Source organism: Limulus polyphemus, unplaced genomic scaffold (genome assembly GCF_000517525.1).
Source record: "Limulus polyphemus unplaced genomic scaffold, Limulus_polyphemus-2.1.2 Scaffold485, whole genome shotgun sequence".
NCBI classification, from domain to species: Eukaryota; Metazoa; Arthropoda; class Merostomata; order Xiphosura; family Limulidae; genus Limulus; species Limulus polyphemus.
In genome coordinates, this window is record NW_013666095.1 from 367045 (window position 1) to 391505 (window position 24461).

The following is a 24461-nucleotide window of genomic DNA, read 5'->3' on the forward strand; positions in this document are numbered from 1 at the left end:
ACCAGTAGTGGAAAAGTTTTGGAAAGTCATTTAACAGACATTAGAATTTATTGGATAGTCAAGATGGTTTTACTCAGGGAAACTCTTGTTTTACAAATCTTTTGACATTCTTTGAAAAGGTTACTACTTATGTAGATGAGAGTTAGGGTGTAGATTTAGTGTATTTGTATTTTCAGAAAGCCTTTGACAATGTGCCTCATAAAAGGCTTGTAAAAAAAGAGTCTCTTTAGGTATGGGAGATAAGTTAGCTAATTGGAAAAAAAGTAGCTGGATGGAAGAAAGCAGAAGATTGTTATAAATGGAGTTTGGTCAAACTGGATTAAAGACACAAGTGGGATACCTCTTGGCTCAGTCTTGGGACCTTTGCTCTTATTGATGTAAATCAGTGACATAGATCAAGGAATGGTCAATAAATTACTTAAATTTGCAGATGATGTTAAGGTTTTGGGTGTTGCTGGCTGTGAGAAGGATACTGCTGCTTTAAAAAAGGATTTAGATCATTTAGTGAATTGGGTAAATAATTACAATAAATGCAAGATAATGCATGTGGGTTATCACAATTTGAATTATAAGTATAATTTGGATGGAGATAATCTTAAAAATGTTATGAAAGAAAGATATCTTGGTGTATTGGTTGATTAGTTTCTTACGCCATCCAAGCAGGCTGCTGTTGCTAATGGTAGAGCAAATAGGATTTTAGGTTGTATCTACAGAAATATTGAATACAAGTCTAAAGGGGTTATAATTTCATTGTATAGGTCACTGGTTAGGCCACACTTGGAATATTGTGTTCAGTCTTGGGCTCCTTACTTTAGGAAGGGCATTGAATTGTCAGAAAGGGTTCAGAGGAGGGCTACTAAAATGGTGCATGAGATGGAATGGTTGTCGTATGATGACAGACTAAGATCTCTGAAATTGTTTTCTCTTGAAAAAAGAAGAGTTTGAGGATATATGATTGAGGTGTTTAAAATTGTTAGTGGAATTAATGATATTGATGCATCATCTTTTTTCATACTTAATGGTCAGAATAGTAGGACTAGGAGACACAAATATAAATTTTGGCAGGGTAGAAGTCATCTTCAGCAAGACAGTTTTATTTTTCTAACAAGGTGGTTGGCCTTTGAAACAGGTTGCCTTCAGTGAGTTTAAGAGAAAGCTTGATAACTGTATGAATGATAAGGGCTGGCTTTTAGGGTATCTTTTATTTAATAGTTTTTGTTTATCTTAGAGAATGGAAAAATCCTATATGAACCAATAGGTCCATTGTTGTCCCTAAACATTATGTTATATTATCAATTGCAAGAGCTTATCACAATCAAGTAAAAAAGTAAAATGACTGACATAAGATATTAAGCATCCTACAGAATACCAAATGTTGCCCATGATATACAGATCACATCTTCCAATATGGTGATGCTGAAATCCATAAAGCTAGAATCATTCACATGTGGTTTGCAAGGTATGAAACTGACATAACCCATCTATCATGACATCTATAATATCCTAACTAAATTCAATTCAGCTATTGTAAGATATTTCCATATCTAGATCTCAAGCTGATATCCACCACCAACTAATCTTTATTAATTGCAGGAGCTTATTATAATCAAATAAACCAAGATGTTACAAAATACTTTTAGTTTTAAATGCTTTATTACTTCTGTTCCTGTTGTACTTGTTATCACCAAGGGTTGTACCCCTTATTAATACATTGTAATTGAGCATTTGTAATTATACAGTCTCTGTAATAATAATACAAAATAATATGTTGTAATTACAAAGTGTTCAAATGTTTGTTTTCTCAATGTGTCAGTGTGCAGGCTGGAAATAAAATGAATAGAAATTAATTCCACACTGAAAAGTAGATAGAAAGAGAGGTTACTCAGCCAAAACATTTTGTATTTCATTCTCTTCTTACTTTTCAGTGGGGAAATAACTTCTCATTAATGCAAATAGTTTTGTATCAAACAGTTTCTTACAAATGGGCAAACGTCTTATCACTCCAAGCACAGGAAATTTAATACATTTTTTTTCTGGATAGCAGCTCTTGGCTGTCCCAAAACACTGTATTTCATTGTTTACTGGCAATAATATGAAATATGTAAATTGTGAAACAAGATAGTTAGTTGCTTGTATACTATTGATTGTTATGCCTTATTTTATAAGTGGAACCAAACATGTGATGTTGATCAGTTGTACCTGAATCTATTTAATTAATAATTCATTTCTCCCATATACCTAATTAAACCTCCATTGCATTTATTGTTTGATCTTTGTGCATTTGTTACCTTTACTACTAGCTAAAGAACAGATTTGGCAAATTTAGTATAAAATAGATGTCTACACACCACAAGTGCAACATCTTAAAATTTAATCTTATTAGAAGCATCCAAAACTGAGAAAGTAATACCCTTCTCTTAAACAGGGTGCAGAGATGCATTAGGTAATGTAAAACACAAGTCATAATTATCATATTATTCTGTTTATAAACCAATGATGCCATGTAAAAACAAAGTGTTTATTGATTGGATGGCCACGATATCCCAAGTTTGTTAGTTTTAAGTTTTGGACATTAGTGTACATTTACTATGAAGTTATTCAAGCAACAACTGAAAGGGCAAAGCAGTTGATGGAAAAGCAGGTGATGTTCCATCAGAAGCTTTGAACTTCTTTAGATGAATCTTATTTGACTGGGAAAAGCAAGACACCGCACAATATAGGAGAAACATTAGTTCTTCCTGCTACCATAAAAATGTATGGATCATGCATGGAGAGAGGTATGGTGAGACCCTCAAGTTTATCCCTTTATCACTTGATACTGCTGTGAGGCATAAAGAAGCAATCTCAATATATTAAAATACATTAGATGTAATTAGAGGTAATAAAAATGCAAATTTGTCCACAACAATCCAAAACTTGCCATACAACTTGATGAAACCACAGGTGTTGTAAATCTGGTTCAGTTTCTGATTTTTTGTATGATATTGTTACAAAGAGGAAGTTTGTGAGGAGTTTCTTTTTTGCCAAGCACTGGAAGAGAGAGCTACAGGTGAAGCCATTTTCCCTCTTGATGATGAGATTTTCACAGCAGTCTTTCTTAGATTAATTTTGTTGGAGTGTGCACTGATGGAGCAGCTGCATTTATAGGAAACAAAAAAGGGTTCAGAGTCAGAGTAAGTGCTCTTGCTCTGGATATAAAACTTACATATTGCATCATACACAGGGAAGCATAAGTTTCAAAGGCATTGAAGCCTGAAGCAAAAAAGAAAAAAAAAGCTACAAGATACTGTAAATGTTTTGAAATTTGTGAAACCAAGAGCTTTGAACAGCACACTGTTTTCAACTTTTTGTCTTGAAGTGGGATCCAGGTACAACAAGTTCCTGCTTCATACAAGTGTGTTTGTCACCTTGTGGGAAGGTACTCAGTTGCATTGGGCAGCTGAAAGTCCAAATTTGTAATGTTTTTTTTTTGTTAGACTACAATTCCACAATAGCAGTGTATTTTATGAATGAAAAGCAACTTCTAGCACTGCACTTCCTGACTGATAAGTTTCAATAAGCTTTATGGCCTTAATTTGTCACTACAAGGTCAGGATAGTAGTATTTTACAGCTGAGTGACAAATTGTCTGTATTTCACAAAAAACTTGCACTGTGAATAAACCAGTTTGAGAATGGAAACTGTGAAATTTTCCTTGCCTCAGTGAATTCTCAGAAAAGAATGATTTAAATCACAGCCTTATTCATGGCATTGTTTCTATTAATTTCAAAAAAACGTCAGTGTCAATTTGCAGATGAATTACAAGAATCAATAGAGAATATGACTGGATATAGAATTCATTTAATAGCAGCATAACTTCTCATCTAACAATAGCAGCTTAAGAACTACCCAGCAATAAAAATTTTCAGGCAGAATTCAAGTCAAAACCACTTGAGATCTTCTTGGATGCTAATTTGCAAAGAATATCCTGACATGTCAAGAAAAGTGATGGTCATGTTTTTGCTTTTCACATCAACATACCTGTATGAATCAGCACTTTTTGGTCTGACAGCAATCAAAACAAAACAGCAATCTTGGCTGTAGGTAAACGGAATATCAGAGTTACTGTGTCAACAAGTCAGCCACAAATGGACCATATCTTATCCCAAGCTCAATCCCATCCTTCCCACTAACTCACTAAATTGGTGAGTAAACTGAAAATGTTTCCTTTATGCTAGACACCATTCTAAAACTTGTTTTATTTTTATACAGGGTGTGGGAGGGTGGGTGTTTAAATAGGTGGCACCATAAAAAAAGTTTGTGCACTTGGTCTAGAACTGAAAAAATTAATCAGACAGCTAGATACATATAGATGGAGGAATTACATCACAAGAAAATAGTGTTTCAAGTGTAAGTATATATTGCAAGGAATTGTGGATTAAAGGTAGTACAGAATAAGAACTCCTCCCAGAGAATACCAAAAAGAGGGAATTGTTATAACTGTGAAAAACACAGCTATAACAGCCTAGACTGTAAGGAATCAACAGCTATTATTAAGACAAGGAGAAAATACCCTGAGCCAAATCAGATCAAAAGAACAACAAAGAGCTAACCAGACATCAGAGAGACAGAAAACAGCTAGATTTATAGGGTTAAATTCAGATGGAAATACTCCATCTACCACAAAATACCACATTATTTGAGGAGAACTGTCTGCAAGACAATGGGTTTATTAATGGAAAACCTTGCAGTATTGTGATCAACACTGGTTCTACAACTACAACTGTTCAACTTGGTTTGTTAATGAAACATAGGTAATTGCCTCCAAAGATGAGGAAAGAAGAAGGATTTATTCAAACAGCACATGTGCATAAAGTTCCAGATAAAGGGAAGAAGGAAGTTATCCTTATTGTATCTCAGTACTTCATGATGTGTTGGTAATTGACATTGAATATAGTAGATGTTAGTAATTGATTTCATGCAGACATGGATGCAAGGTTAGACTAACTTCAAATAGCTTCACAGTATAAGACTTGGAAATCCCTATGTACTATTCTGTAATTACTACATTGGAGGTTGAATTTCCTGTGACAAATAGGGAGGATGAACATTGTACTATCAAGAAGTTATCATCAATAAATATACTGGGGCATGGTGGAACCAGATACTCTGGCATGTCATACATAAACTTACCTAGAAAATATTTTAACTCCTTAAACCGAAGCAAACGCTTCCAGCATACAGGCAAAAATCTCGATTAACCCATCACATGGTGACCACGTCCAATAACATTTATGTCTCTTTGGCCAAAAACTAATCCAAACCATGTTATTATCCACTTTTTATAAACAAAGTGGAAGTTCCATGAAGCATTGTTGTTTGTTTGGAAGCAAATTTCAGATCAATAACTTGTGTTTGAGACCAATTTTTCCAGTATTTTCTTGTGAAGCCAAGTCTAACAATTTGTTTGTAACAAATGTAAAACAAAGAAGGTGAATCAAGCAATGAGTCTGTTCAATCAGTTAGATGAAGGAGGGAGTGATGAAGATGGTGATTCTAATCTTGAATTTGACTTTGGGAGAGACTCCAATGATGAAAGTGGCTCAGAACAGTTATTGAGATCCAGTTCCACTGCTTCTCAATCAGTTGATCAAAGGGAGGCATCACCCCAAACAGAATCTAGTGGTACAAAGAGGCCACGAAAGTAAGCCCCAGCTAGACTTGATCCACCTCCTAGATCCACAACCAGAGCCAGAGATAATGATTGGGCTAAGGTAGATCTGCAAGGTAGGTCAGCCATAAGTAATAAATTTGAGTTTTTGCTAAAGAACAGGCATGATCCTGATGTACATGCTGACATCAAAGATAACTCAATGACTCTTGATTGTTTCAGAGCTCTGTTTACAGAAGATGTAAGTAATGCTCTCATCACTGCTATCAGCAAGTACACCAATGCTCAAGGTGCAGAGAAAATGCCTTCTCAGAGATGGTCGAAGTATTTGAACTAGACTCCCTTTATCCATTACAAGCTGTCGAAGTTTTTGCAATGACGACATCAACAGGCATCAACAAACAACCTCGCATTCAAGACTACTTCACCACCCATAAGTCTCTACATACCCTTTTATCACCAAATGTTCAACAGGGAGAGGTTTGAGGCTATTTACTCAACAATGCTTCATGTAGGTACCCCTGATGCTGAAATGGAAAAAAAATTAAATTGTATAATGTATGGTGATAATTATTAGGACATCATGACAATAACTCCATCAGAAAGGGCAAAAAATTATGTGTTTAAAGAGGTAAATCAGCTTGCAATAAAACGGAAGATAGATATGGCGAAATGTTAATACTGATAAAACAGGATCTCACTGAAATGACATTATATGGCTAAGCAGTTTTTGTTGTAAAAGGGAAGACAACCTCCAAAGTTAAGTAGATGTTTAGAAGGGAAATACATTGTACTGAAAAGAATTGATAATTTAGTTTACAGAACACAGAGGGGCAGGCAATCCAAGCCAAAGGTCATCCATCATTATCATCCTTGTCAACTGAATTTTAAAGCAATTGAATTGGTTTAAGTGGACTGTTGATAAGAAGAAGAAAACTGTATAGTGTTTAAGAAACAACTATGGTTGCCATAGTGTAAAGAATTCTGTACATACCTTTAACTTGTTTCGAATATATATATATTATTTCAAAAAAACAAGTGGAGTGCATGTTGTTTGCTTATTGTTGAATTTATTGCCAACAAGTCACAGACACCTAATGTAGAAGAATTCTTTGCTCAACACACCCTTATACTTACTTTAATATTAAAAAAAAGTGTGTTTCTGACATTTAGCGAGCCACAGCCAGGATTATACAGTGGTAAACAGCTGCAGAAGAAAACGTGAACAGCAGCAGAAATAAGTAAGCCTATATACGCACAACTGTAGTAGTAGCACAAATATTATAGAGATTACAATTATGTTATATAACCATGTCAGGTGATTTTGATAAATGGGTAGAAAGAGGTGATCATCTTGGGTTAAAATACAGAGAACAACAACAAGAACTAGAGAGAGAAGAGAAGAAGAAGAAAGGGAAAGAGAAAGACTGAAAAAGAAAAGGAGAGAGAAGAGAAGAAGAAGAAAGGGAAAGAGAAAGACTGAAAAAGAAAAGGAGAGAGAAGAGAAGAAGAAGAAAGGGAAAGAGAAAGACTGAAAAAGAAAAGGAGAGAGAAGGAAAGGCTGGAAATAGAGAGAATGAAAATACAAATTGAGAAACAAGAAAACAAGAGGAGAAACTAGAAATACAGATAATAAGAGCACAAATTGAGATCACAAAGCTCACCCAACAGAAAGAAGAAGGACCCAAGAATGACAATGGAGTCAGGGCCAGCCAACCCAAACTGCCCAAATTTGATGAACAGAAAGATGACATGGATGCTTACCTGGAGAGATATGAAATATTTGCCCAAAGTCAGAACTGGGACAAAGGTGATTGGACAGTTTGTCTCAACCCACTTCTCACAGGAAAAGGCCTACAAGTATATGCAGGCATGACGTCAGAAGATGGCATGAACTATGACAAATTAAAGGCTTTGCTGAAATGATATGAACTTACTGAAAAAGGTTTTCATCAGAAGTTTAGAGAAGTCAAACCTGACACTGAAGAAACTGTATTTCAGTTTGTGGCACGTCTACAATGATACTTCACCAGATGGACTAACATGGTCAAGTGTGAAAACAGTTTTGAGAGAGCACCAAAAGATGTGGAGGAGATGATCATGCTGGCAGAACAGTATATGGAAGCTCACGGAGGGAGTATATCTGACAAGTCCAAAAATATCCAGCTAAATTTGAAACCACTGATGGCTGACCAGGAGCAAGAGTCTACCTAAGGTGACAGGAGGTTAATAGTCAGAAGGGAGAAGAGATGTTATGTTTGTTATAAAATAGGACACACTGAAAAGGAGTGCAAGTCCATTACCAGCAGGTAACAGCAAAAATCTAAACATAAAGCAGCTGAGGCTATTTACAGGGATAGTGCCGATAAGAAACAAGAAAAGTGACTGACACCATGGATGCTAATGCTAGAAGAAACAGAATCAACAGAACACATCAGATTCACCACAAGAAGGAAATGCCAATTTCATGATTGATCAGTGCACGACAAATGGAGTGATTGGAGTATGTTACAAATATCGAGAGGTGCTAACAAATCATAATATGCCAATATGTGAAGGCTATGTTGGGGACCAGAAAATGAAAGTTCTATGAAACACTGAGTGCAGTAGTGCAGCAGTGAGAACCAGTCTAGTATCTGATGGCCAGATGATGGGCAAAGTACAGTGTGTGTGTGTGTGTGTGTGTGTGTTAACTGATGGAACAGTTAGAAAGTTACCCATAGCAAAAATAAAGGGGGATACTCCATATTATGTAGGAGACCTTGAGGCCATGTATATCAAGGAACCCATATACGACTTGGTGATAGGAAACATACCAAGTTGTAAAAATGTGAAAGAAATGCAGAAGAAAGACCTTTCACCACAGAAACTTCAGGACAGTGTCCAAGAAGAAGTCGAGCACAAGACAAAGAGGATTGAAAAGGAGTATTGAACCTGATCTATCAAAACAGTTTTACTGGAAAGCCAAACCCAAAGGTAGTTAGAAACACTTATATAACAAGAAGGCCAAGGGTCAATGTTTCAAGGTCAGACAGAAGGTTTTAGTTCTGCTACGTATAGATAACAATAAACTCATCTGGCAGTGGAAAGGACCTTTCACAGTATAGAAAATGGTAAGCAGAATGCACTATAAAATGAAAGTTGATGGAACAACCATGGTCTGTTGAAGAGGTACTTCGTGAAAGAAGGGGACCTTATGGGTGCAGATGGAAATGAGAGGCGTGGTTGTCATAGGAACAGAATCTGAAGACAAAACAGTATAGAAGATAAGGACCTAATAGGCTTAAGACTATTGGGTGGAGATAAGATGTACAAGGGCATCAACATAAGTGAAGACCTGACTGGTAAGAAGAAAAGGAACAGAATCTTCTGTGTCAGTATAGATAAATAGATTAGGAAATACAGACCCCAGACAACATGAGATCAAAATGAAGACAAGGGATCCTGTCAAGGTGAAGGCCTATTTGATGCCCTGTGTGAGAAGAGACTGACAAAAGAACTATAAATGTTGGTGTAGACTATATGAGAAGACAGTATATGAACTAAGAACAGTCTTTATATATTGTGTAAAAAAATATTGTAAATATTTCTCTTGAAGAGGGCTTAAGTCAGATATAAAGACTGTTTAGTGTAGGTAGTATTATTAAGTAATTTATTTTTGTGTTATTAATTCATTGATGTTGAGGCTATGGAGATTTCTAGAAGGCCTAAATGATAGACATAAATAACAGTGACCAGATGAGTGAAGAAAAAAGTAAAATGTAAAGTCATGGGAAAGAGAAGTTCAGTGAGAGAAAAGTTAGAAAACACAAAGTTAACAGTTGTAGGAGTGAAAGGCTTAACGGTTGATATGTTAGAGTGAAATTAATAGTTTGAATGAAATAAGGAGAATAATTTGTTTTGTCAAAGTATCTTCTAAGCTAATTGAATCCACCTGTGTGGACTTTGACAAAAAAGCAGATGATTATTTGGAAGCATGAAAAAGCAGATGATTATTGAAAGTACAGGATACAACTGCAGTAAGTCACAAGACAGCGTAAGTGAATTATACATGGATAATATTGCAATATATAATATAGAAAAATAGTTCAGCTTGTCAACTGAATTCTAAAGCAATTGAATTGGCCTAAATGTACTTTTGACAAGAAGGAGAGAACTGTATAGTGTTTAAGATACAACTAATATATATATATATATATATACTAACAAAAATAATTCAGCTTGCCAACTGAATTCTAAAGCAATTGAACTGGCCTAAGTGGACTTTTTGACAAGAAGAAGAGAACTGTAGAGTGTTTAAGATACAACCTAAGATATAAAGTTTCTATGGACACCCAGGGCACCAAAAAAGATAGAACCTTACATAATGGGAGAAGAGAGGATTTGATAGCATCCTTGAGCAAATGATCCAGAACTACTTCCAATAGATGCTGGAATGAAACAGGATCCCTTGGAGGAGGAAAGGGAAATAATGGAGAAGGGGCCAGGAAACAAAGAGAGAGAGTCCTTCTGACAACACCCGAATAACCTAGGGATCTGTGGTGAATGGGTACCACAGGTAAACAAACCTGGCTAACCATGCTCCTACAGTGCCAGAACCGATGTCATTGATGCTGGATAATGCATTGATGAGCATTATGGTATCTCACCACTGAAACTCAAGAAGGAGGCACTGGGAGAGGGGAGGAAGCAGGAGGACAAGACAGGAATGGGAGTAGGAGATGCCTGAGAGAGATGAGAAATCAAAGAAGAAAGAGAAGAATGTTGACATACAGCTTCCAAAGAGTCAGGAAGATCTCCAAATACAGACTGGTGCAAAAAAGGCACCAAATGAAGACCATTAAAATATGTAGGAAAGAGGTGCATGTGTGACAAAAGTGTATCCCTTCAAAGAAGATCCCAATAACAAAGGAGTCAAGTATGAAGGGAAAGGGCAGAAGAAGATAAGCTCGCCAACGTGGACAAAAGGAGGGGATGAGTATCCTCCAAAAACTGCTCAGTCGATAGGGGAATAGCCTCAGAGAAAAGATGAATGGAGGCAAGATAACAGAGGATAGTGGTTAGGGTAAGACAAAGACATGGAACTGAGCTTGGGGGAAATTTCAATGTAGTTTCAGGATCAGAACCCCACACTTGAATTAACCCTATTGCCCCAGGTACCCTTTACTGTGCATGACACAAGGTTTTAGTGTCTTACATTCAAAATTTTATTGAACTACTTTATGTTTATGTTATATCAATTAGAATAGCATAAAATCTTAACTAATAATCCATATTTTAATAGTATACAAGTTTTAAGTTCTTAATTCTACAAGGCAATATTTCCACTGGTGTGACCCACGTGACACACTTTGTCTTAGCATCATCCCTATTTTATCCACCCCCACAAAAAAAGTACAAAATTAAATGTAAAATACTCTCTATAAAATCTTTATTGCTCAAACAAACTAATTTTTATAGCCTTCAATTTTTTTTGTTACAGAGCTGTCAGATAGAAAATCAGACCCCTCCTGCCACACCCATCTGTCACATCCTCTCTTTCACAATTCATTGATAGTTTTCTCTTACGTTTTATTATATATTACCTATAACCAATAGAAAGTCAAGGTTTTCATCCATCAAATGACCTATTGTATAAAGTTGTATTCTAAATAGAATATCATCAATTTCACTCACAGTACAAGATTCATCCCCATGGGAAAGTTAACAACTAGCTTGGATGAATTTGTAATGGCTCCTGTCGCATAGTTAGAAAGCCAGGAAAAGTTTGAGGTAAGCGAATTTGTCTACTTTTTGCATGTTATTAATCTATATTCTTTAGTGCATTATTTAATTAAATAAAAATTATTAAGTGCATTCCTATCTATAGTATATAAAATTAGGGTTAACTCTCGTCGTAAATCCCGAGAGCAAGAAAAAAGAAGAAAAAAATGTTTTTCATATTTATTCTTTATCTATTATTATAAAAGTAAATAAAATCTAAAAATATGGATCTTTTTAAGTTATTTAAGACTAGATCAAGTAAAATACGTAATAATAATAATATTATTAATCATTCATGAGGCACACATGGGAGCAGCTCGTGGGCAATTTAATTCAATAGCATAATGTGAGCTGCACGTTCCCCGAGTGATTTACAGCTTACAATGGCACGGATAGTAGTTAAACATGATTCAAAGGGCAGTAAAACAATAAAATTTAGTTATATATAGATATATACTGTTAAGAACTTAGAGCTACTTAGAATAAATGAATGTAGTATCATGTTACAATTTGAAGTCATTCTAGAAAGAAAAAAGGGTAATTTAGGTTTACTTTGATTTTTTTTGGTGGTTACGAGGTCGGTCAAATTGACCAATCCCATTTTGAGATAGAGTAGAGAAAATAACACATAAACTATAAAGTTTTACTGAAAAAAAGTTTGAAATGCATTTAGGAAAACTGAGATGAGGAAAACTACTTTTAATTTTAACATGAAAATTACTTTGCACAAGGACTATTCAAAACAAATACTCAATATATTAATGGATAAATATTTATTATATTTTTATTAAAAATAATTCACTAAAAAATATTGTTTTTTGTATGTGAAAGTCTAATAATATGAACTAAAAGACTGCCAAATTTTGGGAAGATATACACATTATATTGAAAGTTAGAAGTATTAAATCTATGAAGACTTGAATCAAGTACTAAGAGGTTATGTAGTCAGTGAAATTGACCGAACTCATGTTGAAAGTGACAAAGAATCTAATGTCTGAGAATCTAAAAAAAGAACAATCGGATGTATGATAAATCAAGGTATAAGAGTCCAAAAAATGTAGAAAACAAGGTATGCTAATCCCCAAACATAATTGGGCCTGAAACTGATCACCATGGATTTGAATATTAGAATAGGGAGGGAAACTAAATAACCTGAAAAAGGTGCAGGATATAGGGGAAGAATCATATGACACAGGGGAAAGAGGCAAAAAGTAACATACCTGGGAAAGCATGTCAAGAAAGGCAGAGGAAGGTCATGGAACATCTAAAGGAGTAGCACAAAACTGCACTTCAAAGGAAGAAGGCAGGAATAGGCTGTCCAAATCATCCTTCTCATGAACAGATTCACCCAGGTATGGGATATCTGGCCATGGTTCAGGAGACATAGAAGGCCATATGATAGAATCTAACTCGCAGCAAACAAAGGCTGAGACCCTCTCAGCAGACATAGTAGAGCCCAAAGCCATTGTAGTAGTAGATTGTTTAACCGTGGCAGAAATCACTACTGAAGTCATTGTGATGACATTGAATTGAGAATTCACGTTGTGAAAATTGGGAATAAAAAAAAATAATTCCACAAAAATTAAGGGATCAAAAATAAGGATGAGGGATACCAATCGAAGGGGTGAACTGCAATTTTAACAGTTATTTCAAAGTTACATCCCCTTGGATAACCCTGTACACAGATGTAGCATCAGATTGGAGGACAGCTCATCATATACACTAGCAGAACCCCACCACCCTACTCTCAACTGAATGGTTTGATCATTATATGTATAGTTTATCGTTAACACATTCAGGAGGATGCCTCCATGGTCTACCACCCCAGTGGCTTGGAACTAGAAAGTGGTAAGGATTCCCATACTCCACTGGAAAAAAAAGGATAGAGAAAATGGGGTGGAAAATCCAGAGTCAGTGCAACGGGGGACCACAAAACCTCTATTTTGAAAAGCAAACCATACCTGATTTATTTAATCTAATGCATGGTAGGTATCCCCTTCTGCTTTACCCCTGAAATCCACAGGTGACTATAGTCTGGAATGGGCATATTAATGAAGCAAATGAGGACAAACCTACAAGCGATCTTGTGGAATTCCCATCTCAACAGTGAGCATTTCATGGCCATGGAAATTAGAAATAAGCAGTCAACATGGCCTGACAGTGCAGATTTGACCATGAGAAGCATACCTGGTCAGGCACCACTCGCAACAGAGCGAGATCCAGACAGTAGAAATAAAAGAAAAGGGAAAAGTCCGTGAAAAAAAAAAAAAAAATAATATATATATACGATAACTTGCTGAGTCACAGTGTCACCGAAGTATGAAGACTGGCTAAAAGCAGAAGACAATAACCTGAAGATGAAGATACAGCAAAACAATGCAGATAGTGAGATATGAAAGTATGTGGAGTAATCCATATGCACAACTGAAGAATTTCCTCCAAGGGACGACAGAGATGAGATGCCAGGGAAAAGGTAAGGTGCCTGATCTGATGAGAAGACACCTGGAATAAATTATGGGAAGAATACAATAAGGAAGAATAAACCAATCGATTTAAAAGCTGAACCCAATTGTTCAGGGTGGAAGGAGAAAGTTCATGTACAGAGGATGTCTGCCAAGGAATTAATAGGTGGGAACAGGCACCACAGAAGGACAACATAACAATGAAAAGTATGAACAGGACATAGTAGCCTATCCAGATCTGACCAAGGATAAAGGTGGGAAATGAAAGGAAGGAAAATTGGTAAGAGGGAGGAATTACCCTCCCAAGTCATTGAAGGTTTGGGAAGGAAAGATCTATCCAGATAAAAGAAAATATATGTGGAATGATACAGAGTATGTGAAACATTGATGGTAAATAAATCCAACCTATGACATCCACAGGTTAAGAGGAGAAGGAAATAAGTCTTAAGGGATATGTGAATAATTGAGCATGAGAACAGCAGTTCAAACAGAGGCAAAGTGAGGCAATGAAGAACCACATTAACATCCCAATCCAGAAGGACAGCATACCAAGGTGGACGACAAATCCAGAAGGAATACAACAAGAGGGAAAGGGTAAGAGAGGTAAAAATGTTAAGAAACTGGGAAAAATTAAAAATGTGGGATAAGACAGCCTGATAACCCTCAATCGAGGAGACAGAAGACCCTTGATCAAAGAGCCAAGTGACAAAATCCGTAATATGAGGAACAGTGGGTCTAGCAGGTGAAAACCCCTGATTCAAGGACCAACAGCAGAAAACATTCCACCTACATCCCTTCAGGAAATGCAAATGAAACAAGCTAAAAAAGAAGTGACCTGCTGGAACAAACCAATTTCCTTGCCAAGGACCAGATAAAAAGCAGGTGTAAAGATGGAAGATATGAAGGGCCCGATGAATCATCAGTGACTGAAGTTGATGTAGAAAGGATGGAGTAAAAGGAAGAAATAGCAGAGGGGCAGATTGGAGCTGGAGCAACCACAGGAACCGTGGTTGTGCCAGCCAGTAAGGAGCAATCAGAAGGACTTGACACAGAGTGTATGGATGATTGAGATCACCCTGTGAAGAAGATGGATGGGAGGATAAACATACAGGTATATGTTAGTTCAATTTGACTGAAAGCATCAACAGCCAGAGTAAGAGGATGAGTAACCGGAGACCAAAACAGAGGTAATTTGGTATTGAGGGATGTGGCAAATGCATCCAGATGAGAAGTACCCCACTAAAGGCATAACCACTGGAAAACAAGAGGATTGAGAGACCACTCCATCGGATAAATTTTGTTTGATCAGGAAAGACGCACTGCAACAAGATTGAATGCACCCAGAACATGACACGCAATGATACGATTAATGAGTGTGTGCCCCCCCCCCCCAAAAAAGAGATCCACAGTCCGACCACAAAAGGAATAAGAATGGGTGCCACCTTGGTGCTCGAGTTAAGCCATCACTGTAGAATTGTCAGAATGGATCATGACCAGATAATTCCTGCCAAGATGAAGAAAATGATCCAAAGCATGACTTAGTCAGAAGCTTCTGGATGTTGATATGTTAGGATATTTTGGCCGGAGATCCCTGATTTAAAGTTTCCTGCTAATCAACCCATGCCCCACAGCCCTAAAGAGATGCATCCATAAAGATATGTAGATCTTGATGAGGGGGAGGAAGCAGAACACAAAGGGAGAAGGGCTTCCATGGAATGCCACATACCCAAAAGTAATAGAACCTCATGAGCTATAAGAAAGAGAAGAGTAAAGGCATGGAGAACTGAAAGTTACATCAAATGAAGTTGAATATCAGAAGGTTGGGCCCAACTGAGATGATGAAAAAGACACTCAAATGGACAAGATATTGGGTAGGTATAAGGAATGACTTTTCCAATTTGACTAACCAACTCAAACGAGCTGCCTCTAGGAGCAGCAGATAAGTGTGATGGACAGACTCCTGTTTGGAATGAGCTTACAGAAGCCAGTCATCCATTTAATGATGGATGCACAACCTGACAAAGAATATATGGGGCCAAAGCAAGCCAAAAGGACAGTGCGCAAAACTGATAAACTACCCCATGATGAATGAACCAAAGATAGTATCTCAACTGACAAGATACTGGGATATGCAGGTAAGCACTTGTGATGTCTACCTTGGGTGAGAAAAGACTTCATGGTAAATTGGGGTAGAACCAAAAATTGATTGAGGCAGAACAAATCAATCACAGGCTGCTAGTCCCAGTTTCCTTGGTTATGACAAACAGCCTGGAATAAAAAACCTGGAGAAGGATGATTGATAGGTTTGATAGGAGAGAAGATCTTGTACCTCCTCGGACAGATGCTGACTGGTGGTAGTATCCCAAGGCAATTAAAAGGAAATGGGTATCTCAGATAATGGAGGAGGGGAAAAAATTGGATGACAAGTCCCGGAGATAAAACCCAAATAACCCATAGATCTGTGTCAAAAAGTTGGCAAAGGGTAACAAAATCAGACAAGCGAGCCCCCACTAGATCAGATCCCACCAGGTAGTCACTGGTACTGTTGGAAACGTGCCCATCTGTGTCGAATAAAATGATGAGATAAGGAACCCCTGAAGGTAAGAAGAAAGGGTAGTTTTCTCTCGCACCAACTCTACACGGGATTCCAAAGTCTCAGGAATATTATTCAAAACATACCACTGACGAAAAGGGCCCATACATAAGTCCCGGAGATAAGAAGGCAATAAACAAACCTGGGACAAGGTTGCATCCCTCCTCAGGAGATCCCAACAACATAGAAACCATGTGTGTAAAGCTAGAACCAAAGAAGACAAATGTGCCAATGTGGAAGTAATCAGAGAAAAGCAAACCCTCAGGATCTCTGTGGATCACCTCATAAAGGAGGTGGATAGTAGACAAGTACTATAGAAGAGTTGACAGGGTAAGATGAAGGCAGGAAAATTTGGCATGGGATGAACAGAGTCTGCCCCCACATGGGCAAAATTGATTCTAACTGTTGAGAATCGAGAAAAAGACATTTAGCCTGATGGTAGGCCAAGGCAAACTGATCCAAAGCCCATGGAGGGCGAGGCATGCTGGCACCCTCAACCATCTGAGAAACAAAATGCTCAGCATGAGCCCTAATATCCATTTAAGGGAGGAAACCAAATACTGAGAGGAGGAGGTATCATGTAACAAAGAAGGACAGGGATCCTATAAAATTGGGGAAATGGATAAAATAGAACATACCTGAGAAATCATGTCTAAAAAAGCTGTATTAGGCCTAGCTGATTCCACAGTACGGGCATAGGAAGAAACAGCAAAATCAGATGGAGGAAAAAAGGCTGTCAAAATCCCCATCATCCTGAACAGGTTTGACATGTTCAGGAAGAATTGGGGCAAGATCAGGAGTAGCCTGTGTGATGTACTAGTAGAAGTTATTATCTCTGAAGTGGTAACTTGAACTTTGGAATTCATTATGTAAAAATGAAAACCAAACACAACTGTTTGATGAAAAAAAATTAAAACTGGGAAAAAAAGTTATCTGAAAAGTCATTAACTGTTGAAAAGCAAAGAAAAAATCACCTTGGAATAACAACAACAAAAAAACAACAACTGTGAAGTTGAACAAATTCAAAGAGCACAACAAGTTGATATGAGTACTACCAAATGGGAAATGATGGTTCGTTAGAATCAAACAGAGGGAGTCACTTGTCAAGAGACTATGTTGCACTCTTATTGGTGGAGGGCTGTCGCATGATGACTTACATGCGAGACATGTTTGAATCAGTTGATTGTAAGATGTGTGGGAGCTCAAGGCTTATGGCATGCAAAAACAAATTTTTGCATATAGAGGGCTGCACTGAACGAGAATAGCTATAAAGAACAGGAAGGTTACTTAAGTTATGCCTTCCCTAAATTGATAATTTTAATAGGAATTTATAACATACATTATGTTAATTTAAAGAACTACTTGGTACTTCAAAGCTGTCCTTACATACTTACCATTGAGAAACACATTTAAGCTCATGCTTTATTTTTTCAGGCGATCGTTGATTTTCCTCTAAAATTCCTGTGAAGTTCTGGCCTCCACTACTGCTGACAGCAACTGGTACCACAAGCCATTCACCCTGTTAGAAAAATATAACTGTCTTAGATGGAGACCAGCCTATCTTTCCCAAATCTTAAACTAGTGTTCTCACATCTTATCATCTTCAGAATATATCACAAAGAAATCTCCTGAATAATCTTACTGAAAACTTTAATAAAGTCTCTTCTTGCTCTTCTTTTCTCAAGAAAATAAGTTGTAAGTTCTTTACCTATACCCATACAATAACAAGTTCAACCCTGGGATCATCCAAGTAACTCTCCTCTAAACCCTTTCCAATAGGTCAATAAATATTCTTAGAAAAGAAGACCAAAACTGTACACAGTATTCGAAATGAGGCCTAAATAGTGGCTTGTACAGAGAGATAATTACCTCTTGACTTGTAATCAGTATGTCTATAAATACACCCTAAAACCGTATTGGCTTAATTGTGTGCTAGCAAGAGAACAATTATTTAATGGCTTTAGTAGTTTATTAACCCTATTCCAAGATCTATTTCTTCAGTCATGCTATTGAATGAACTCCCATCTACATTAAAGGGACAATCCAAGTTATGATAACCTAAATGCATTACCTTGATCAAATATAATTAAAGGTCATTTGCTAAATACTTGTCCAACTTACCAATAGATCCAAATGATTCTACAATACCTCAATATTCTCAATACAGTTTGAAAAACCCAAGAAGTTAGAATCATAAACAAACTTTAATAACTATGCCATATCCATATCATTAATTTAAATAAACAAACAACAAACACTGACCTCTCAGACACTCAACTAGTAACAAGAGTCCAGTCTGACTGGACTCCATCAATAATGTCTTGCCTTTTCCCATCCAATTATCCTACAATTGAATTAAATAATCTTTCCCTAGCCCCCTAGTTAAGTGATTTTCTTAGATAACCTTTTACATGATACCTTATCAAAAACTTTTTGAAAATCTAAGTACACCAAGTCCACACCTTTTCCATATTTGAAAAAATTATGGACTTGTAAGACAAAACTTCCCTTTGGTATATCCATGTTTTTTTTATGATTTCATATATCACTAAATGATTTTGTAAAGCTTTTTTTATCAGTCTCCCTAAAATTTTCTCACTACAGAAGTAAGACTAGCTAGCCTATAAGTTCCAGGACAACTTTTATAAACCCCTTTAAAATAGGAATAATACTAGTAACTCTCATAACCTCAGGTACTTCCTTACCGTCTGTTAATAGAGTTTCCAAAAAATAAAAAGCTTACATATCTGATCTCCTTTAAAATGCTGGAGGAAACAATGTCTCACTTTAGTGCCAATTATATACTTTTAATTCCAACCTTTCTACTTACTACATGATTCAGGGTAATTCCAATCTATGTTGAATATACAAGACTGTTTAGTGAAAGTGTTATTATTTAGTTTCTTTTGTGACATAATATTTAATAGCTGTTTAATTTTCATGACAGCAGTGTGGAACATTGATTGTTTTAAAAGTGTTAGTTGTAACAAATTTTTTGTTACATAACTCTGTATGAGTCATATGTTGTGTTTGCAATTACCTTGTTGTCTAGGCTTTACTAATATTGTTAATGTCATGTTACTCGATTCTTCAGTACTTTTCTCATTACCTTAACTGAGTATTGTTACATTATAGTGCCGCTCGCATAGTTTAGAGAAATTTCAAGGCCTCTGTGAACATGCAAGAGCAAGACAAGTAAAGTGCAGTTTAGTAAGAAAATTAGTTAGCAAAAGAAAACATGAAATTAGCCAGCATGCAAGTGATTAGCCATAATGGCTGATATTTTAAAGTGAGTTTCACAGTTTAATAGAGATAAAATGAATAATCGTCTTGTCAAAGGGTGTTCTAACTGAACCCATCTGTGTGGACTTTGATAAAAAAAAAAAATGAGACAAATTATTTAAAGTTCAGGATACAACTGTGGTAATCCACGGGGTGACGTAAGTGAATTATTCACATATTTGTATTGTGAGAAAAGAAAACAAAGGAAAATAATTCGCCTTGTCAATTGGATTCTAAAGTAATTGAATCAGCCTGTGTGGACTTTTGACAAGAAACGAGAATTAATTAGAGTTTTAGATAAAACTAATATCCTATTGTGTAAAAAATTTTAGTACATATGTTTGAATATATTATTTTAAAACAAGTGGATTTTGTGCTGTTCATTTATTGTTCGAATTTATCACCAACAAATCACAGACACCTACTGTAGAAGAATCTTCAGCCCACTCATATACTAAAATCCTGACAATGTAACTAAGAAGTAATTACAGGATCATGCTTTTGTTTAAAATATTTACATGCCACAAGTGTCATTATCCAAAAAATTTTATGATGTTTGGAAGTTGCTTTTTAAATAAATAAACATTCAGACAGAAACTAGTAAACCTAAACAGAAAATTATACCTTTCTTAGTGAATCACTGTTCATATATACATATTGCTATTTCATTTGTTAATATACAATTAAATCAAATAGTTGATAAAAAATGGAAAGATGTTTTCACAAATAATAAAATTATTTTAATCACAAAGACAACATAAAAATTTATATATATCATTGAATAATTGGGCCTAAAAAAAGGAAATGGACGATTTTTCTGAGGAAGGTATTTTCAGTTGCAAAAGAAAGAATTGTTGTCTTTGTAATTTAGGTTGTATTAAAACTACAAAAACAAAATGGAAAAATAATGGTAACTTTGTTTTTCATTAATAATTCATTTAATTGTAATTTCAGAAATGTAATATATCTTTTAGAATTTGTAAATTGTGGTAAATGCTATGTGAGTGTAACAGATGATTTAAGGTTAAGGATATATTTACATAAATTCCATTTTAGATTTGAGCAAACTTAAAATTCTGAAAGAACCATATTTTCTAGTGTTTCTTTTTTAGGAATGTAATATAAGACAAAAAAGATTAATTTTTGAAAAGTATTTTATAAATTTGTTTTGATGCCACTTTAAATAAATAGAAGGGGCAGAAGTAACAGCAGCTGAGTAAGTTCAGCTGGAATTGCACAAGGGTAAAAACTTTTACTAGGTATCACAAAAGGACAATAAAGTAAAGGGTATATTTTGTATTAAACTGTTAAATGTTATGGAAATAAACTGCTTTTCTATAATAACAAGAAAAAAAAGTATTATTGAAATATAGTTTTAACCAAGAGAAAAATTATAAAGGAATAGAAAAGAAGGGAAACTATATTTGGTAAGCTTTAATATGTTTATTTTTGAGTATATTTTAATGTATCTAATTAATTTTAATTGTATTTTGTTTGTACATTTTGAAAAAATATCTTTTTAATTCAGGTTGTTTACGTTTAGTTGAAAAGTGGTATTTGGATGTTTTTAGTACAGATTATCCGTAAAATTAGATCCCAAAAAGTGACCTTTGAAGTAATAAAACTGGTCGAAAATATTTAAGGGAAGAAAGAAGAGTTCAAAGACTGGAGTGTTTTGTTATATGTATCCATAGGTGGAAAACTGCATGTGGTTTGCTAATATTTATGTATAAATATATTTCTTTTCTAAATCATACATGTACATAATTATGAATAATGATAGGTTAAAAACACATGGGAAAGACATGAGTAAATACACTACATAAGACTCAGTAAACAACAAAGTATTAGCCACTGCATATTAATTTTAAAGTAAGTAAAGCAAGGTATTTAAATTGTTATATGTACATTCTATGGTCCATTCACATAGAAAACTTTTTAACACGTAAAAATATATTTAATGTTTCATTGGTTGAAATGCTACTTTCTTGTATATTATAAATATTTGGATCAAGGAGACTAACACACATACATTAATACAATGCATGTCATCTTAAGATCTACAATCACATACAAATCCTGATGCACACAGACTGAAGACCTACTGTAATGTCTACACATCACATACCCTAAAAACAGTAGATCTAAATTGTAATGGATAAGGTAAAAGGAAACATATGGAAAATACTTAAAACTATTTTGTCTAAAACACTTACTAATATTTCATCATACCTCTAATGTGCCTTCATATAAATTACAATTTTGCACACAGTTAACTTACCTAACAAAAACTGTATAACTGGTTGATCTAATTTCATTTTATCAACATCTCAGGAATAAAACTAATGTTGTAAAGTGAAGCTAGATGTCCAAAGTTGGCCTACGTTTAGAATCATTTGTTTCAGAATGAAAGAATTTAGTGTTATCTACAAAATTAATAACATCATTATGTATATAAAATATTTTTATAGTTCCAGTAACATAACTTGATTTTTTTAATACTTCATGTACATTCAAGTAAAATATAAACAATTGTGAATCAGCTGGCAGAGAACAGCTAAATATTTCAAATACAGAAGATTGCTTAATGTGTACAAATGTATATATATGTATGTGTGTGTGCTACTCAAGTACTCACAGCTTTCGCATGTGAATGCTACCAAAGCAGAATGAACTATATACATTTTAATCCTCTATGTAACTTTCTTATCTTAGCACCTAACATTAACAATGAGCATGCACAAATTCACATTACCAAAAAATAAACAAAAATGTGAAACTACTGGTTTAGATAACTTTTACTTTACTCTCTAATTTCCAAATAGTAAATACATTATAAAATATTTTTATTAATATTTAGAGACAAATATTCCTACAATACAAATAATATATGCATAAATAAGCCTACTCTATCTTGTTTAACTTTAATAACTTAATAGAAGTTCTTATTACTATTAGTACCACAGTAGGCCTAACTAAATATATAAGTTTTAATAATACTACTACTACTAGTATTCTCAGTAAGTATGGCGGCCTAGTATGCGATATTTATAAATTGCATGGGAATATCTCAGATTGAGTTAGAGACAGAAAGTTGTATTACATTTAAAATATATATATATTCAACTACTGGAACTAGCAACAGCAGTAGCAAACACAGCGATCAATACTTATTTTAAACAAGTAGTAACAACATACCTTTAGCAAGCTTTATTACACAGTAACTTGATTACATTTCCAAAGGCAAAGATTGATGCATTTTACAACATTCGCTAACGATAGTTACTAAGTTAGTGTCATTATTCTTGAAGTTAGAAAACATTATCGAAATATTGGTAAATAACGATATTTACACTGGGCCTAACCAAATTTCACAACTCGGTAATCTTACATTTTATTAATATTGTCTTTGAATATATTTATAATAACCAGGTCTTTATTTATATTCAAAACTTTTATATATATATTTTTTTCTAAATGGCGAAATGGTCATACAAGATTGAAATGTTATAATTTTTAAGAAGTTAAGCCTATATTAAAAGTTTTAGTCAACAATACTGACACTACAACGATATCTAACGTCACAAACTTACAATATCTTCCTAAGTCTGTAACTAGTTACACACTTGACGTTTATGATAGTCCTATATAATCAATAAATAAGTAAAATAAAAATATTAATTGTATCTATTAGACATTAAAATGAGTTTGTGTATGTCAAAATTACTCTAGAAATACAGAAAATATATGTGAATTAAAAGTATTTTTGTTAGTTAAAGCATGTTGGTGATAGTTAAAAAATCATTATTCGCATATCATCTGATGTTTGCGAAAGCCCGCTAAATTTGCCACAGCCTCACAATGATGATAACGAAACAACGTATGTTCTTTCATCTATCTTCATACAAAATTACCTTTTCAAATAAGAAAGTATTATTTTACGGAAATGTCGCTTGTATATAAATACAAGTATAAGTAACTACGCCCTAATCTTCAATACAAATATTTTATGCAAATTTCAAAGTATCCTGTAGAGAGGTATTTCGTGCATAGCGCGACTTTATCAATGGAAAGTCCAACAATATTAAATAATTTCCAAATATTCTGGTATATGCTGGACAAAATAACTTATGGACCAATAAATTAATGATATTTATCGTTCAAGAAGCTAAATTATTATTACTAATATATTAACGAAAATGAAATTTATGTTATCCTCTTTTAAAGGACAAATTATAACAGTGAATACGAAATTGCTTTGCAACCGATTTGACAGACTTCTCGGTTTGCATTGATTTCCCGCACTACAACAGTTAGAAAAGAAAGAAGTTAAAATAGATTCTTAAGATCTTTATGCAAATTGCTTGGTATCGTAACATGAAACATTTTGGTAATGTTTTTCTGAAGGTGTGAGGAAACATTAGGAATGATACTATGAAAGCTGTGATTTAAGGAATAATATCATAATAATCATATCATGCTTTGCTATTACAGCTTCGTCAGGAGCTATCGATATCCTACAAGTTCCATAATCCATTTAAATCTAAATTGGAACACTGCCATTCGTAAATCGAACATTGATACACGTGTTTAGAAAGTTTATCTTATATTAAAATAATATCAACATTCTTGAATTTATATTGTTAAGTTTAAAGAACTAAAATACAAAACCTAAACAAATAGACTAAAATAAAATAAAAATAGTAGTAAAC

At 34.7% G+C, this 24461-nt stretch overlaps 1 protein-coding gene across 1 annotated transcript in view; it reads right to left on the reverse strand.

The window, feature by feature from the left end:
• LOC106458559 (zinc finger protein 184-like) overlaps nt 1-23335 on the reverse strand; it is a 32125-nt gene extending 8790 nt beyond the window's left edge. Inside the window, exons 1-2 of the mRNA XM_013918077.2 lie at nt 22948-23335; nt 17862-17986 (exon numbers count right to left, since the gene is read on the reverse strand). The gene's annotated coding sequence lies outside the window, so the exon portion shown is untranslated. The remainder of the gene's footprint in view (nt 1-17861; nt 17987-22947) is intronic.
• Nucleotides 23336-24461: the final 1126 nt, after the last annotated feature.